The following is a 10335-nucleotide window of genomic DNA, read 5'->3' as shown; positions in this document are numbered from 1 at the left end:
TCATTGTGCTGTCCTACGTGCAGATCTTCACTGCTGTGCTGAGGATCCCCTCTGAGCAGGGATGACACAAAGCCTTTTCCATGTGCCTGCCTCACCTGGCCGTGGTCTCCCTGTTCATCAGCACCTCATTTTTTGCATACCTGAAGCCTCCCTCCATGTCCTTACCAGCTTTGGATCTGGTGCTCTCTGTTCTGTACGTGGTGGTGCCTCCAACAGTGAACCCTCTCATCTACAGCATGAGGAACAAGGAGCTCAAGGAGGCACTGAAGAAATTGGTTCGGTTGGTACTGTTTCAGCAGCAATAAGCTGCCCATCTTTCCTCACAGGTGATTTCCAAGCGATCTCAGGCAACATTTGTGGTTTGGGCATTCTATCTGGGATAAGCATGTTTGTACACAAATGTCTGAATTCATCTCTCTTCTCCAGAGGCACAAAACCCATTTATCTGACCCAGAGGCTTTGTGCAAATCTGCTGAGCACTGTTCAAGAGCTGGCCTCCTTTGCAGCATCTCTGTAATAATAGGGGACTTCATTAGTACACTGCCTGAAGACTGGGCTCTTTTTCCAAAGCAGGAGCCAAGAATGCACTCAGGGATTTGCACCCAAAAATGCCCTGTTGCTGTGCTTGGGTTTTTCATGGGCTAAGGAGGATGTGCTCATAGGGTGATGTGTGAGGGAATGAGGGCTGGATTCAGCCCAGGTGGTTTCCTGTGTTGAAGAGACACACTGGGGAAGCTGCCCCAGGGCCATCAACCCACACCAGCCCCTCACATCACCCCTTTCCCATGCTGGCTGCTCACCCCAGCTGTGGAGTTGTCCATGGCCAGCTCCATCCACCTGCAGGTCTCTCTATCCTGACAGAGGGGAAAAGAACAGCCTTGCATGACTTATCTTCTGCACCAGACCCTGGCAGATCCCGGAGCACGCTGACCCCCATGTGGGGCACAGCCCTGGCTGGGTAAGGATATTTTTACATTTGCTAAAGACCTTAGGCACATTAGAGTGCCATCACCCTCATGCCATGACTTTTTGTTTGTGCCATACTCATTTGGTATCATGTTGTAATGTACAGGAGTTGTAGGCTGTGAAGAGGACTCACTCTGGACAAGCAGTCACTCATAATGAAACCTTGAACTGAAAACCTTTCAGGCCCAAGAGGCAAGCTCACACCACTAGGAGGGGCTGGCTCTGGAGAGGCCATGTCAGGTGCTAACCCACATGCAGCAAAGGATTTGCTGCCTGCAAGAATTGCCGTGCCTGTCACCAGAGATGACAAAATCACAGAACCATTCAGTCTGGAAGGGACCTTGGGAGGACTCTAGCCCAACCTCCCGCTCACATAGGAATCAACACTGAATTCACACCAAGTTCCTCAGGGCTCTGTCCAGCTGCATCCTGAAAGCCTCCAGGAAGAGTCCACAGTCCCTCTGGACGCCACTTCAAATGCTTCAGGATCCTCATCGATTTTTCTCCCTTATATACAATTTTAACAGCACTTGTGTCAGCTTTGAACTCTTTCATTCTCCTGCCATGAATTCCTTTAAAAACCTTGTTCATTTTCAGTGGCAACTTTCACTTGGGAAGCTGCTATGAGTTCCCCCAGAAACCTTCCCTTCTCTGTGCTGAATAAACCCATTCCCTCAGCCTCTCCTCACCGGGCAAGTGCTTCAGCCCCCAACCACCTTGGGGGCCTGCCACTGGCCTCACTCCATGTGATCAACAGTGTTCTTCTATGGGCAGCCCCAACTGGACACAGTCTCTGGATGGGCTCTAATGAGTGGTGAGTAGAGGGAGATAATCACTTCCCTCCATCTCCTGGCTGTGCTCCTGTTCATGCAGCCCAAGATGCTGTGGCCTCCTTTGTTGCTAGGGCACGCTGCTGGCTGATGTTCAGCTCCCTGCCCACAAAGACTCCCCAGACCATATTATTGCAGGGTGTTGGTCTACCCCAGGTGCAGGACCTGCATTTGTCCTTGTTGAATTTCACAAAGTTCCTGACAGATCGTTCCTCCCGTCTGCTGAGGTCCCTCTGAATGGCAGCCCTCAAACATATGACTCTTCCTCCTGATGAGGTGTCATCTACAAAGGTGATGAGAGTTGCATCCTCCAGGTCACTGGTGAACCTGTCAGACAAGACAGGTCCGAGTATAGACCCCTGCATACTCCACCTTTACCTGGCTTCCTGGTAAAGCATGACCCATTCAAAAAACCCTCGGAGCTCAATCATCCAAACAGCTTTTTATCCACCCGAGTGTCTACCCATCTCATCATGATGCCTTATTGTATTCAAGAATATTCATGGAGACAGTGTCCAACACCTTCCTAAAATCATGGTAAATGACATCTAGTACTTTCGGGTCCTCCACAATCACAGGTCTTTTATCACAGAAGGCACTCAGGTTGTGCAGGAATGATTTACCTTCAGTGAATCCATGCTGACTGTTCCCAGGCACACTCTTCATGTGCCCAGAAATATGATCTGAGAGCATTTGCTGCATGACACGCTCCTCACCAAAGTGAGGCTGAAGGGCCTGCAGCTCCCCAGGTTGTCCTTGTGGCCTTTCTTGAAGATGGGCACAACACATTCCTTTTTCTGGTCATTGGGACCTCCCCTGATTTACACAACCTTTCAAAAGGTGATAGAGACTGGCCTTGTTACAACGTTGGCCAGCCCTCTCAGTGTCTTCACGTGCAGCCCATCCCATCCCAGAGACTTGCATGGGCTGAGTACTTACAAGCAATCCCTCACTCAACCCTCATCCCCTGCTGGCTGTTTTTCTCTTCTGGAGCCCTGGCTCGAGGCACAACAGCTCAGGAGACCTTGCTGGTGAAGACTGAAACCAAGAAGGCACTGAGTTCCTCAGACCTATCTGCATCTGCTATTACTAGAGCCCCTGCCCCATTCAGCAGTGAGACCAGGTGTTCTTTGCTTATTCATTCTGTGTTAGCAGAGTAGTAGCAGCTCTTCTTCATGCCCTTGACATCTTCCGCAAGTGTCTACCCTCAGGGAGCTTGGGTTTCACCATCCCTACTTTGGTGGACAACAGCATCCTGTTGAACCAAGCCAATCTCCCAAGATGTCTCCCAGTTCTAATGGGTATCGCTATGGACCATCCTTGTGCTTCGTGGCTGCTGTCCTTAAAGACCTGCTGGTTTTCCTAAGCTCCATTTCCCCTCAGAGCTGCCTCCAATGGGATCCCCCACCAGTCCCCTGGAGAGGACAAAGTTTCCTCCTCTGAAGGCCGGAGTGTGTACACTACTATTGTCCTTCCTCACTGCCCTCACGATCTGGGACTCCACTATTCCATAGTCACTGCAGACAAGGTTTCCACAGATTATCACATCCCTGATCCGTGCTTCCTTGTGTGAGTACCAGATCCAGGTGAGCATCACCCTTACTGGCCCATCAAGGAGCTGTGCTTAGAAGCTGTCTCTGACACCCTCCAGGAATCTCCTGGACTTCTTGAACCCTGCCATATGCCCTTCCAACGAATATCAGGGAGATTGAAGTCCCCCCAGAAGAACCAGGGCCTGTAACCACTGACTTGCTCAGGTTGCTTAAAGGAGACTGCATCCACCTCCGCACCCTCATCGGGTGGTCTGTAACCCCCATCACAACGTCACCTTTACTCTGATGCTCATGCACAAGCTCTCACCCAAACCCTTGTCCATCCCATGCAAGAGCTCCATCCATCTGAGCTGTCCCTTCACACCAAGGGCATCCCCCCTGCTCATCTTCCCTAACGGTCTTGCCTGCAGAGCTTGTACTCTGCCATCACAGCCCTCCAGTCATGCTAGTGGTCCCACTGCATCTCAGTTATTGCCAACATGGTTCAGTCCTGTGACAGCTTGTGCGTCTCCATCTGCTCCTCTCTGTGCCTCTTAGGCTGCAGGCACTTGTGTATATTTGGGCTGCAGAGCATCAGCTGTGGCACAGAGTGCAGACCGGTCATGGTGAAACATGTTACCAAGGGCCAAGGACACTGTGTGTGCAATGGCCCCACTTTAGAGCAGAGACACACTGGCCTAGATAGCAGGTGGCAATGTAATGGTGAAAGGAGGTTCCCACTGAGAGAGCAAAGCCTGCGGTGCCCAAGGCCAGGGAGAAACAGAGCTGGGCTGTGGAGAAGTGGCAGGAGAGAAGATTGCTGCCTGAGCTGATTTGCAGCACCTTGTAGCCTGTGACAGAGGTGAAGTGATCTCCAGGCAGAACAAGGTGCCACTGAAGAAGTCCCTGGCACTGGGCAGCATGTGATCCAGGCACCCTGAGGTCATCATTAGCCCAGTCCCTGTTCATATCACCTCGTGGTGAGAAGAGGTTCAGGAGGAGGAAAGGTAGAAGGTTTTAAGGGTGCAGAGACCAGAGCAGAGACCTTGGTGGGAGGTGCCTCTCCCATTCGTGAAGCAGTCTTGGCTGTAGATCAACAGGACATGGCCTAAAGGCAGTGGTGGGATCCAGTTCTCTGGACACTGGCAGGAAAACTGAATTGCCCTGGGGTACTTGTCCAGCACCCACTCCAAAGGGCCATGGTTTTCCTAGAGGTCCCGTGGTGTATCTGCTAGAGACATGTGGATGGGCTGGACACCCCCAGGCATCAGACATGGCCCTGCAGGCCTGTTTCTGTGTCGCTGAGTCAAGTGTCTGCACTGGATGACATCGACTGTTTGCAATGTTTGGGTCTGCATGTGTCTCAGCTTCCTAGTGAGTGGAGCTCTGGTAGCAGTGGGCATCTAGTATCATTGCGGGTGGCCAAGGCAATTCCCTACCTGACCCCACCTCATGCTCTAGAAGGATGTGTGTCTCCCACTTGCTCCATCAGAGCAAGCAGACCTTGGCACATGTTCTCCAGCACCTCTGTCTCTTCTAATGTCACCAGGTGTTTGTGTGTGAGCAACTGACTCCCACCCTTGAACTCCATTGATTATAACAGGAGCATGGACCAAGATCTCGCATGCAGACATCCGTGCTGTGCTCACTTCTGCCTGGGCAAGGGGAATCCCACCCCCTTTGTGTTTTTTTATGGAGCTCACGAGAACAATCTAAATCCCATACCAGCCCAGGGCCTTCTAAACCAGACTGAGAAGCCCAAACTGACTCCTCTGAATCAACACCTGAACCTTGTGTCAATGAGCTCCCTTCTTGTCCCCACCTAGGTGTCCTGCCTAGTTAAGAGGTGGGAATAGGAACTTTCAGAGTGGGACAGTTCCAGCTATCATAGATAGCCATCCTCTGATGAAATAAATTGCAGTGCTGGAATCAGTCTCCCTCCACTCTTTAGCAAAGGACAATAGCTGATTATTTTAGTCTACCTCAGTGAACATTTCCCAGGAAGATGGAGCAGAAGACCTGCATGGTCATGCACAGACCAAGATCTCACATGCAGACATCCATGCTGTGCTCACTTCTGCCTGGGACAGGGGAATCCCACCTCCTCTGTGTTTTTTGTGGAGCTCATAGGAAGGATCTGAATGCTATGCCAGCCCAGGGCCTTCTAAAGCAGCCTGAGAAGCCTAAATTGACTCATCTGAATCAAGACCTGAACAATGGGAAAAGGAGCTCTAGTCTTCTGCGCATCTAGGGGTCCTAGATAAGAGACGGGAGTAGGGGTTTCCAGAGTGGGACATTTCCACTTTTCATAGACAACCATCCTCTGATGAGACAAATTGCAAGGCTGGAATCAGTCTTCTTTCAGTGCTTAGACAGGGACCATCAGTGATTATTTTAGTCTACTTCAGTGAACATTTCCCAGGAGGAGGCAGCAGAAGGGACAGAAAAAATCATGCCTTCAGCTGGGCCTTTGGTCCTGAGTGGGGCCAGGCTCCAGGGATGGAGGGAGGTCATGGCAACCAGGCAGCACTGCTGAGACACAGCGCTGTCAGGAGCAGCTCCTCTGCAAAGAGCAGCAGGGCTCCAGGCACTGCCTGCAGTTTCTGCCAGAAGAAGAGACAAGACAGGGAGAAGTAAAAGGCAGCGTGCAGCGTAAGGAGAGAGGAGAGCTCCTTGTGGGAGAAATCTTCACAGCCCCTGACACAGTAAGTCTCTGGCTGCAGGGCAATGCTACTTCAGTTCCTGGCAATGTCTTGAAACCCATCCAGTCACATGATGGATTTTTAAGGATCGCTCTATCGGTTTCACCTTTACAGAGTAGGAGGAGATGCTTCAGAGCAGGGATTCCCAGTCACAGTGCCACAGGGACAGGGCATGCTGCTACCTTCTCCCAGGGACGCTGCAGGGGGTGAAGCCTGGGTGTGCTCACAGATCTGTCCAGGACTGCAATTCAGAGCAGTGTCCCTGTGCCCCAGGGTGCTGTGTGCCCAGAGCAGTGACTGCTGCCCACAACGGTCAGCCCTCAGCCTGCCTGGGGACCTTCCCACAGGGAGAAGCTCTGGGTGGGAGGAGAGACCTGCGGCAGGGCAGCTTGAGCCTCCTGTCAAGAGGATGCTATGTGGGTCAGGGCTGCCCACTGCTCCAGCTCACTCCCAGGATATTTCTAGAGGGGACTTTCCAAAAGGAATGTCAAGGCAGGGGATACATGAAAGGGAGGGAGCTGTCATGAGTCTGTGCTTTCAGTTATTTTCTGTTAGGGTGGGGTAAAATGGGAACAGATCTGTCAGGTTTAGACAGGAGATGGAGGCTCCAAAACAGTGACAGTGAGAGAGGAGCAGCTCTGGGAAGGACTCAGCAAATGCCTTCGTGCACCCCTCAGCCTAGGGACAGAACCAGCATCACCTTTCCAGCCTCAGCAAGGTTTCTCTCACCTGCTCCGTAGCACCTGCAAACACGGAGGTGCCCTGGGCAGTGTCCTGCCCCCAGGAGGTTTCTGCAGGGCAGTGCTGAGCTCACAGCGGGTGGGATGGGGTGTGTGAGCACTGAGAGAGGAGAGACGTGGGGACAGAGAAACAGGTCCCCGCAGGGACGGCTCCAGGCAGCAGAGTCATGCTCAAAGTGTGAGAGGAAACTCCAACACCAACGCCTTCTCTCCCAGCCAGCACAGCCCTCTGCTCTCAAGGTTGGGGGGTCCACGGCAGGAGTCGTTTCCTCGTCTGAAAATCCCTTCAACATTATGAGTGGGTTAAATCTCACTGGAACTGCCAGTAATTTAAAATTTTAGTCCCCCCTGTTCCCATCTACATAGTGCTGTAGGTCAGGGCTGACTCCTCTGGAGCCCATGGGCGGATGCCCCTGCTCCGCATGGCAAAATCAGCCAGCACAAATCGGAGCTCAAGCCACGGAGATCAATGGTGGTGCCGCTGAGATGGGGATAGGTAATGTGCGTGTGCTTGGTGTGTGTGTGGGGGGGGGGAGGGTGTTATGAGAAAGCTTTGCTCAGAGAAGCCTGTTGTCAACTTGTCAATGTCTTTTCTTCCTCGAACAGTCTCCCTGTGTCGCAAAGGAGCAAATGTCCAACAGCAGCTCCCTCAGTGAGTTCCTCCTCCTGGCATTTGCAGACACGCGGGAGCTGCAGCTCTTGCACTTCTCACTCTTCCTGGGCATCTACCTGGCTGCCCTCCTGGGCAACAGCCTCATCATCACAGCCGTAACCTGCAACCACCGCCTCCACACCCCCATGTACTTCTTCCTCCTCAACCTCTCTGTTCTGGACCTTGGCTCCATCTCCACCACTGTCCCCAAATCCATGGCCAATTCCCTGTGGGACACCAGGGCCATTTCCTACTCAGGATGTGCTGCCCAGGTCTTTTTCTTCTTTTTTTTATTTGCAGCAGAGTATTATCTCCTCACAGTCATGGCCTATGATCGCTACATTGCCATTTGTAAACCCCTGCACTACGGGACCCTCATGGGCAGCAGAGCTTGTGTCAGAATGGCAGCAGCTGCCTGGACCAGTGGTTTTCTCTACGCTGTGCTGCACACTGCTAACACATTTTCCATACCACTCTGCCAAGGCAACACATTGGACCAGTTCTTCTGTGAAGTTCCGCAGATCCTCAAGCTCTCCTGCTCAGACGCCTACCTCAGGGAAGTTGGGCTTCTGGTGGTTAGTCTTTGTTTAGCCTTTGGGCGTTTCGTTTTCATTGTGCTGTCCTACGTGCAGATCTTCACTGCTGTGCTGAGGATCCCCTCTGAGCAGGGACGACACAAAGCCTTTTCCATGTGCCTCCCTCACCTGGCCGTGGTCTCCCTGTTTGTGAGCACTGTCATGTTTGCCTACCTGAAGCCCCCTTCCATCTCCTCCCCAGCTCTGGATCTGGTGGTGGCTGTTCTGTACTCAGTGTTGCCTCCAACTCTGAACCCCCTCATCTACAGCATGAGGAACAAGGAGCTCAAGGATGCCCTGAGGAAAGTGATCCAATGGGTACAATGTCAGCACCAATAACTGTCCATTGTGCATCCATTCCTCAGGGTATCTGGAATCAAGGCTGTGTGCTGTGCGTTTCTTTCTTTCTTACTTTTCTTTTTTGCATCCATGTCAAAAAAACAATTAACAACAAAAAATCCAGTTCGTGTCACGTCTCATCAGGAATCTCTCATTTGAATCTGACCCAAAGTCCATGTTGAAGCAGGAAGCCAGGCTTCCCCTTTCATCAGCAGAGATGGGGAACCTCAGAGCCCCACTAGTCTGAGCTCCCATGGATGTCCTGAGTGCAATGCAAAGAGTTTCCCTTTGCAGGGTCTCTTTCGGCACTGTCTCTTTCAACACCAAGGGAGCTCAGGGGCGCAGAGTCAGGCTCAGATGAGCACAGGCAGGGTGAGACCATGGGTCCTGTGTCCATTAGGAGAGCTCAGCACCCCTGGCCACAGTCAGGGTGTGATCCTACACCCCTCTTCTGTGAGGGTGGCAGCCGGCTGTCACCATGGGCTGGTCACTTGCTTCTGCAGAGCTCTACCACCCAAAGCGAAGTGGGAGTGGAGGGGAGGAGATACTGGACAAAGCCTGTGGGAAGAGACCTTCTGCTTCTCAGGACCATTCCCCCACTGCCACAGCAGGCATTTCCTGTGCAGCCTTTGTGTGGGGGCTGCAGCTTTCTTGGAGACGTGTCCACCAACAGCAGCAGGACTTTCTCTTTTCAGGGCCTTTCCAAATCTGCCCTTTCTTCAGAAGATGGAGTCAAAAATACACCCAAATAAATTGCACCACAAAAGGGCCTGCTGCTCTGCTTGTGAACTCCATGGGATGCGGGGAACAAGCTCAGACTCTACATGTGGTCTGATAGGGACTGAGGGCTGGATCCAGGATTCATCTCTTGGTGACCAGTGCCAGTGGAGATGGGGAACGGTCTCTGAATTTTCTGCCTGGGGCTGTCCCACAGGTGACAGTGCTGATGAGAGATGCCCATCCTTCTGGAGGGGAATCTGAGCCCCAGGAAAGTTCAGGGGATCTCCAGGGACAGCGTGTGGTGGGGGTGGGCAGTGAGTGGAGCCTCACAAAGTGAGGGACGGTCCATGGTGAAGTAACCAGAAGGTAAAGCACTAAATCCAGGTACGCATGGGGAAAGGAGGACTCTGAAGTCCCCAGAGAGGCATTGGGGACCCAGGAGGCGCAGGGAAGGGGCACGGGAGAGTGATTCCTGCACCCTCAGTGAAACACCACAGGCTGGAGCTGGTGCACGCCCAAACACATCTCCTGCCATTGCAAATGCCCTGCGGTCACTCTGAGCACTGTCCATGAGCACAGAGATGTACCAGCAGTATCAGTGGTGTTGATCCCTGTCCAGATGGGTCTGCTTCCTGCCGTGACCAGCATGGCCAGGGCTGAGGCAGTAGTCACCCCACGGCCTCATGACCCCACAACCTAATCGCTCTGTAGAGCAGCACCACCAGCCCAGGGCCCTGCAGGGAGCACAGGGCAGGGGTGCAGGAATAGCCAGGCCAGCACGGACACAGTGACCTGGGGAAAGGCTCTCTGGGGAGCAGGGATGTCCCAGGAGAGAAGCAGGGCAGCGCTCAGAGATAGGAAATGAGAACGAGAAGCAGGTTTCCCTGTGCAGCAGCTGGGGGCAGGCAGCTCTGTCCTCAAGGCAGCAGGAGCTGCCGGAGGGGCTGCAGGGCCAGGGCTCTCATGCTGTGCTGGGCAGCAGGGTGGGCATGGAGGGGCTGCAGGCAGACAGGGAGGGGGATGTGCTGGGCACAAGAGCAGAGGGGACAGAGAGTGACCGGCCTCATTGCAGGGCCTCTTGCCCCTGCTGGGGGCCTTGGGCCGTGCCTGAGTTACACTGTGGACATGGCTGTGCCTGGCCCGGCACCTCTCGGGTCCTGACCTGTCCCTGTCCCCATCCTGCTGACCTGACTCCCCATCTCTACCTTGGAATAAAGTCAAGAAAGCCTTGGCAAGGGAAGCTGGCATCCAGGGAGATCCCAAAGAAGGCTGTAAATGC

Source organism: Apteryx mantelli, chromosome 11 (genome assembly GCF_036417845.1).
Source record: "Apteryx mantelli isolate bAptMan1 chromosome 11, bAptMan1.hap1, whole genome shotgun sequence".
Lineage (NCBI taxonomy): Eukaryota > Metazoa > Chordata > Aves > Apterygiformes > Apterygidae > Apteryx > Apteryx mantelli.
The sequence above is the reverse complement of the archived record's forward strand: the minus strand, read 5'-3'. Positions refer to the sequence as shown.